Here is an 8,510-nt window from a genome sequence, read left to right as displayed (position 1 = left end):
TATCTTTACTTGACAGACAAATGGCAAGAAAGTGGAAAAATACTGATCAGTTAATTGGTACTACTGTGAATATACATTTACATATTACTTCCTAAGCTACATGTACATCCAATTATTTATTCATTTTGTTACCAAGCATTCACTAGATTTCACCTATGGTTAAGACAAAAGGATATTAAAACTCAAAATTATAAACTTTACCTTGTAGGTAGGATGAGGCTCTGGGAAGCAAATTATGTCTTAGGAGAAGACATCAAAACTGAGTAGAATAGAACTTTGGGAGTAGAAGTTAGAAGTTATCCTACTTAATGCATTTGATGATTTTTAACAGAAATATTTTAGATAAAAATACTTTACTACATGTATAAACCTTTATATCTTTAGACAGTTGTGAGACTGCATACTACTGAGGGAAATAAACCAGTCCATCCATCTATTTCTCTGTCAATGCCTCATAAAAAATAGCTGGTTTATGTTTCAGACATAAGGCAAAACAAGAGTCCATGGAGTATTTTCCTTTCCGAAGTGTTCCAGAAAATTACAAGTTATATTATTTGGAATTGATTCCCATATCATCAAAGGTTCCCTGTTACCCAAGCATAAGCCAGAAAGGTGATACAACTTAGTGAGTCAGGCAGAATGGACTACAATCCTGGCTCTGTATCTGAGTAGCTCTGCAACTTTGGGAAAGTTGCTAATAAGGAAAAAGAAACAGCATACAGATGTAAGAAATATGGAGCAAAAATGTACAGGAATAGTGGCTGAATGGCTAGAGAAAAAGAGTCACAAGTTGTTTCTTGTTTCCAAGCCGGAAGCATTTGAGAATATTGGCACTGTAAAATAAGATAGAAGAAAGAGGTCTTAAGAAAAGTCAGAAAAAATTCAACTGGAGTCATGCAGAATTTGAGATATAGGTAAATCTCAGTGTTGGGCTGCCAGTGCCAGGTGGAGTTCTCAAGTAGACATTACATATTTGAAATTAAATACCGAAGCTCACAAGGGAAACTAGTTATTATACAAACATTTATTTAACCAAAAATAGTCAAATACTTTTCCCACAGACACTGTGCCAAATGCTAGAGATTCAGAGTAAAACTCTCAGTCACTACCTTCAAGGAACTCACCTTAATGGAACCAGGGATTTCGTTAAGACTGATTATGCTATCCCAAGTACTCCATGATTGGGGCTAAGATAGAGGTAGGGACACAGTGCTGTGGAAATACCTATCTAAGACATGAGAGGTAAGGAATCAAAGTAGGCTTCCAGAGGAATTGAACTAAGTCTTGAAGAAATAAGAGTTTGCCAAGCAGAGAAGTGGAGGAAAGCCTCGTAGTCAGTGGAGGCAGGGTATATAAAATTATAGCAGCTTCTGCCAGTATTACAGGCTCAGAAAATCTTAAGGAGGTGTATATAATTTCTGACAGCACAACATTCATCATTTTCCTCTTGCCTCACTGACCATTACATTTGTTACACATTGCTACCTTCCTCTCTGCTTTGCTCCTAAATGATTGTACTCTTTCCTGGGGGTCTTCTCTCCTCTGTCCTCATCCTCGTCCTAAGGGATCACATCTATGGCTTCACATATTTTCATGTTGACAACTTTTCACTGAGCTCTAGACCTTTACAATCCATTGATATAGCCACACAACAACCCCCTCATAGAAGAAAGCAAAACAACAAAACACCTAATTTTCCTACGTTTTCCAAATCTACTCAAAGCCTACTCTTCCCCATAAACAGCAAAATAATCCACCAATTATTCAAAACAAAAAATTAGGAGCCAGCCATTATCCTTTCTTTCCCTTGCCTCCTGCATCAAATCAATTAGTGCATCCTTATGACATTTTCATATTTCCAAAATATCATAAAATACATCTATTCATCTCCATCTTTAGTCCTAGCTACCAACATCTCCCACTTGGACTATAGTGACAGCTTCCAAGCTGACTCCTGACAGACTCTCTTGCTCATATAGTGATTTTTCTACTCAATTGTGACCATTGGGAGATTGCTTTCTGGGCCAGTGGGACAAAAACTACACAGAGAGTTCAGAAATAAGTGCCTAATGAAGATTTTTATTAAATAAGTGCTTAATGAAGACTTTTATTAAATACATGCTTAATGAAGAGTTCAGAAATAAGTGCTTAATGAAGAATTAGTTAATTTATTGATTAATTGAACTTGAGAAAATTTGAATATTCATTTAGGAAGATTTCAAAGTATGAGTAGAAAGGGAAAAAATGAATATGCAAGATGATCATCGATAAAACTCAAATTCTAATGCACTGAAGGGAGGTGCGACGGCACCAGGGATAGGAAGATAGGCTCTGGAACTAGGTGATTTTTGTTCATATATGAACAATATGACACCAGCAAATTATAAACCTTGCTAAGCCTCAATTTTCTCATAAGGTAAACGGAATTGACTCACGGTTGTAAATGCGTAAAGGGCTATATCTATATGTGTAAATGATCTATATGTGAAAAGGGCTTCACACAGAGCCTGGCACAAAGTAAATGTAAGATTTTAATACTTTTTAAAAATTAATGTATAGATATACAGAGAAGTTTTGAGGTAAAAATACCGTAGATCTTCAATCTCCTTTGTAAAGTAAAAGTCAAGATCATCTGTGAGGAGCAAATGCAGGTCTCGGAGAGTGAATAATAATAAGCAACTCTTAACTGACTATGCTATGTAAAATATAATACAACGTGAAATATCTCATATACATTTATGTTATGCTTCCAATAACTCCATGAGGTCAATACCAATATTATTCCCCTTTATAGATTTTGCAATTGAAGCCAAAAAAGGTACAATAACTTCCCCAAAGTCACATAGATAATAAGTCAGGATTTGAACTTAAGTCTATGAAATTCTGTTCTCTAAATTGATGTACTGTATACCTAGCAATTCCCTAGGCTGCAGATATGAACAGACATGTCTCAAACCATATTAACATCACCACCTTTTCAACAAAATCAGAATAAGACAAAGATATTTTTATATTGCATTTGTTGATACCTCTCCTTTATTGAAACATACTTTATACAACTAATAAAACAAAAGCAATCAGAGTGTCCCTCAGAGTTCCTTTGTAACAGATTTAGCCTGCCACAGAGCAGAAACTCAAATTCCACAGAGAAGACGAAAGCATCCATCATCTTGAACTGTTACAACACTGGTGGCTGAGAGAGAAATCTGTAGAGGACAAGGATCCCAAGCAGATGACAATAAAGTTAACTTTTTTTATATAGGAAATGCTAAAATAAAAATTTCTTTTCAGAAGTCTCTTTTATCCCTCAAGCATGTTCTAAATATTTGCTCTTCAGGTTTCTGTAAGAACTACCATGTCTTTGCACACAATACACAAAAATAACCCCAGCCTGACCTGGAGCGTTGGGGCCCAGAGGGTGATAAATCTGTTGGCCCCAATTTGGAGAGCAAAGTATTTTCTAAAGATCACAGTGCTAGCCATGCACACAGGCCTACAAGTGCTTTCAGAGGTGCCCCCTAGTAAAATCGTGACCAGTGCTTTGATCTCAGGGTCTCTTTCTTTTTCTAACATGTCCGAATACCTGGGATTAGGAGGCAGGCTGGAGTCAGAGCAAAATTAAACAAACAGTAGAGAGTGACCAGCCAGGATGGCTTCAAGTGCTGAGGTCATGTATTTGCCTCTCTACTTGCAGACTAAGGTGAAAAGTGCATCCCAAGCTCCGGCCAAATATGGTATATAAACAAACATGAAAGAAGGATTACCTCTCTTGCCTGAGACTAATGGGGACCCCAAATATCAATAGCTGATTTGTGACAACAAGACTAAGTCAATATTGGAACAAAAGATACTGGCTGTATTCAACTTGCCCTTAATCTCAGGTAAACTTGTAGTAAGTTAAACAAGCATTCATTCCCCTGGCTACAACTCTGCCTGACTCGGAAGAACTACTGATGTAGAAGATACACACAAAACTCACCACTTGTTTCTTCTAATCAGATCCCTTTTTTCTCCTTTTCACTCAGACTCATGACAGATTGCTGTTTGCAGACCCTTTGGTCTTAATTCTAGTTTAGCCAGCAAGAGCTCTGCATGGAAAAAGGATGCAGCCAGTGAGGTGCTCACTGTTCCACCCATGTCCTACATTCCCAACACAAGCAAAGAAGCATCAAGAGCAGGGTCCTCTGCAAGGAAAAAGATTGCTGATGCTGAAACTGCAACATGAAAATTTCCCTTCAGCTAACTGATGGAAGCTAGCAACTCCATGAGAAACATGACCTCAAAGTTTATGAGTATTAGGGCTAACTCTGTCACAAAATGTCTTAAAGACTTGCAATTGTACTACAGATTCAAGACCTCCACATCAAAGTCTCTTATGAGTTAGTGGTGAGAAATGACTAAATCCCAAGGCCCATAGTCTCTGCTCCTGAGACAGAGTTCATAAGATGTAAGAGTCCTAGACCAGCCTCTCCAATACACATCTATTCAACATATTTTGGTTTATTGGACCAACTTTTCTACATAGAGCTTTTCCAAAAACTGCCAAAAGGAAAAAGAGTTAAATACTCAGGCATGTGCACTATTATCATCTGCATTTTACAGATGAGAAACATGCTGGACACCAGAAAATACCTAAAGGATGACTCCAACACCCATGTCCATTGACTCTGGCTCCAGCACAAGCAGCATGCTCAGAGTCTGCTGTGAGATCTCAGCACAAGTTTTCATTTCTCTGAACTTTAGCTCTTGCAGCAATAAAAGCTATGTTTAATATATATCTGGCAGTTCTGTAAAGAGTAGTCAACAGAAAATGTATGTCAGATACTTGGAAACAGCTCGTAACATAGAGATGAGTAAGTATCAAGTTCTTCTCTATTGTTTTCTTTGATAAGATAAAAGGAGCTATATCCAGCACTATTTTCTGTGTCACCTCTTGTCACTGTACTTCTGCCTCCTATAGTTTTCCACCTATGTCCTTCTGAGATTTTATTTCACATTGTAGCTGACATGCTAAATCATTTTAGAGAGATTATGCTGTTCTTTGGGAATATATATATATTCATGTCCCAAAGAATATATATATATGAACATATGTATATGAACATATGTATATGAACATATATATGAACATATGTATATGAACATATATATGAACATATATATGAACATATGTATATGAACATATGTATATGAACATATATATGAACATATGTATATGAACATATATATGAACATATGTATATGAACATATATATGAACATATATATATGAACATATGTATATGAACATATATATGAACATATATATAAAAAAGACCAAGAGAGGAAAGATGAGCCCCTTCCTAATGAAATAGTGACATGAATATATAGATATGAACATATATACATATGAACATATATATATATATATATATATATATATATATATATATGTTATTATATATATTCATGTCACTATTTCATCAGGATGGGGCTCATCTTTCCTCTCTTGGTCTTTTTTACTTACCTGAGAGTTTGGGTCTTACAGTTTTGATGAAAAATAAGGAGCTGATTCAGAAGAAACATGGGATGCTGCTCCCTGGGTCTGTACTGCATCCACAGTTGCTGAGGGATGACCCACTGAGAGTGTTCAGTGAGACTGGGAGAGTTAAGTTAGAAGAGTGGAGTCTAACCCCTCCTCTCATTTCATGAATGGGCAAATCATAGCAGAGATGAAAATAAACTTGCTGGGGATCCAGGACAATCCAGTGAAGAGCTTCCTGTATGCTCTGATGTCAGAGGCACTAGAGAAACTTCCCATCACCTTCACACCAGTAATAATAAAATATTCATACATAGAGTACTTGCATTAGTCCATTTTCACACTGCTATAAAGAACTACCTGAGACTGCATAATTCATAAAGAAAAGAGGTTTAATTCACTCACAATTCCACATGGCTGGGAAGGCCTGAGGAAACTTAAAATCATTGTGGAAGGTGAAGGGGAAGCAAGGCACGTCTTAAATAGCAGCAGGAAAGAGACAGAGAGTGGGGAAGTGCCACACTTTTAAGCCATCAGATTTCATGAGAACTCACTCACTATCATGAGAATAGCATGGGGAAATCTGCCCCCATGATTCAATCACTTCTCGCCAGGTCCCTCCCCTGACACGTGGGGATTTTAGTTCCACACGAGATTCGGGTGGGGACACAGAGCAAACATTATTATCAGTACTTATTTTTAGGCAATTGACTAATTGCAACACATTCATTGAAAAGCACCATTTTGGCCTAGCATTGAATGGCTGATTATTAACAGCAAAATTTGGCTGGAAGCCAAGGCAGAAACCAAGTAACACTATTCATAGAGTGAACTTTTGAAATACAAGAATAAATCTGAAGTTTTATCAAAAAGAAAATATTATTACAATGTTATCTTCAACATTTTATACTCAAATTTTAAAAGATTGATATAGTGTAGGAAAAATTATTTAACACTATCAGTTGCTGGATTTCTCTGGCATTCAGTATACTGCACATTTGCAACAATAAGCAGATGCTCATTTTCAACCAAGGTGAATAGAGTGAGATAGTTTTGGTCTGCTCTGCCAGTATAAGGCATTGTTGAAGTTAGACTTGCTAGCAAGTTATTAAGCTTTCCTTCTTCTCAGGTTATAACTGACTGAAGTGAACATTGATTTCCTCTTCATCTTTCCTAAAGACATAGTCACTGAAGCCATCTCATGAGCCAAAAGCTCTGGACTTCTTTGAAGATGATGCTTCCCGAATATTTCGAGAAGCAGGCCTGAGGCTCTTGACCTTACTCAACATCATATGCATATTTAATCCTTCCAACAATCCTTTGAGTGAGTCATTATTTCTATTTTACCATGAAAAAATTAAGAATTAGAAATGTTAAGTGACTTAACTAAATCAGTAAACGGTCAGAATTTAAACCCAAGTGGTCGTAACTTTATGCACAATGCTACACTGTACTCCAAACAATTTTTTAACCAAACAAGCAATTGTTTATTGAATGCCTGCTATGTGTCTGGATTTACATATACATACATTCATTAATTCTTACACAACAATTCGAAGTAACCATTCTTATGGCTACTTCACAAATTGCCTGAGAGCTAACCTAATGACTAGTACAGTGGCAAACCCAGGATTTGAAGCCAAATATGTAAGTCTTATATATACTTAAGTATACCCAGTATACTACCCTGTGTCTCACCCTTTTTAAACACACAGAAGATTATTTCAATAATATTCAGCAATTATTATTGAGCTCTCATCATAATACCACATACTGGTAAAGTATAAGGTCTAACATTTCCATAAGATGTAATGAGGTCTCATTTCACATGGAAACTTAGATTCATGTTGTCATTCAGGAGAAAAAAAATACACAATAACACAGCACATGAACACACACACAATACAGCAAAAAGCAGATTTAGATTAGCACAAAGGAACAAAAGAAAAGCTGGGGAGCAAGAAACCAACTGCTTAGGTCTTTGCCATTTTGCTCAGGGTCTCTTCAATAAGAGGGGGTGTGAGGTTAGAAGACAGAAGGGCCAACTTCATGGCAGTAGCCTCCAGCAGGCCAAACTCTTCTCTTCCATACACCTGGGATAGGCAAGGAGGCACCAAGGCAACCGAAGTTCGCTGCTGGGAATAGGCTGAAGCTAATCTCTTCCTGGCGATATTTGTTTTTACTGAAATATCTTCCCCCACTTCCAGTGAGCCAGTTTTCCATTATGTGAGTCAATGTGACGGTTTAAACCAACAGAAATATTGCTTTGTTCTCCTAAAGTGTGTGTTAAATGCAATGTTTAACATAATGAGCCCAAAGGGGAAAATGGTTCACAGTACAGATAAATACTCCTCTTTAAAAGATTGACCCAATTAATAACTAGATGGTAAAAGGTTTGCAAACAAGGAAAGGGAAACAAGGTTTCTCTCTTTTTGTTTCCATTTTTTTTAAATTAAATCACAAGGTCTATTGTTTTGTCTTAAAGCCTGAATACTGATGTATTTCATACATTATGGCTATTTTCTTAAAGGAAAAATATAAAACTATTTTATTAACCACTGTTCCCCCATATTTACTGTAAGGTAAATAGCAGCCCTAGGTAACAGCTCTTTTTCTCCTAAATTACAACTTCCCCTTGCTCCCCTGAGACCTAACTAACTCCAGTTTGACAAAGATTGATCCTCAGTCGAGACTGAAGAAGTTATGCCTCTCACAATGCACTCCTCACTTTGCAGTTCACAGTGGCTGAATTCCAAATCCTACCCAAACCGCTCAGGAGTCATACTTTCACTATTCCAGCAAAACCTAAACTTGTTTCTTAAGAAGGTTCTTGCTAACATTGCTTATTATGATGAGTTCTTGAATATTGCTTTTCTCTTAGCTAACAGCAGGCTGTGGCTTTAATTCTAAATGAATCAGAAACATATGGCTTGCCTTTTTCTTAATAGTGCACTGGGTTTTTATAATTAAAGGAGAACAGTGCTACAGGC

The sequence above is a fragment of the Hylobates moloch genome, unplaced genomic scaffold (genome assembly GCF_009828535.3).
Source record: "Hylobates moloch isolate HMO894 unplaced genomic scaffold, HMol_V3 SCAFFOLD_13, whole genome shotgun sequence".
Taxonomy (NCBI): Eukaryota; Metazoa; Chordata; class Mammalia; order Primates; family Hylobatidae; genus Hylobates; species Hylobates moloch.
Note: the sequence above shows the minus strand (reverse complement) of the source record.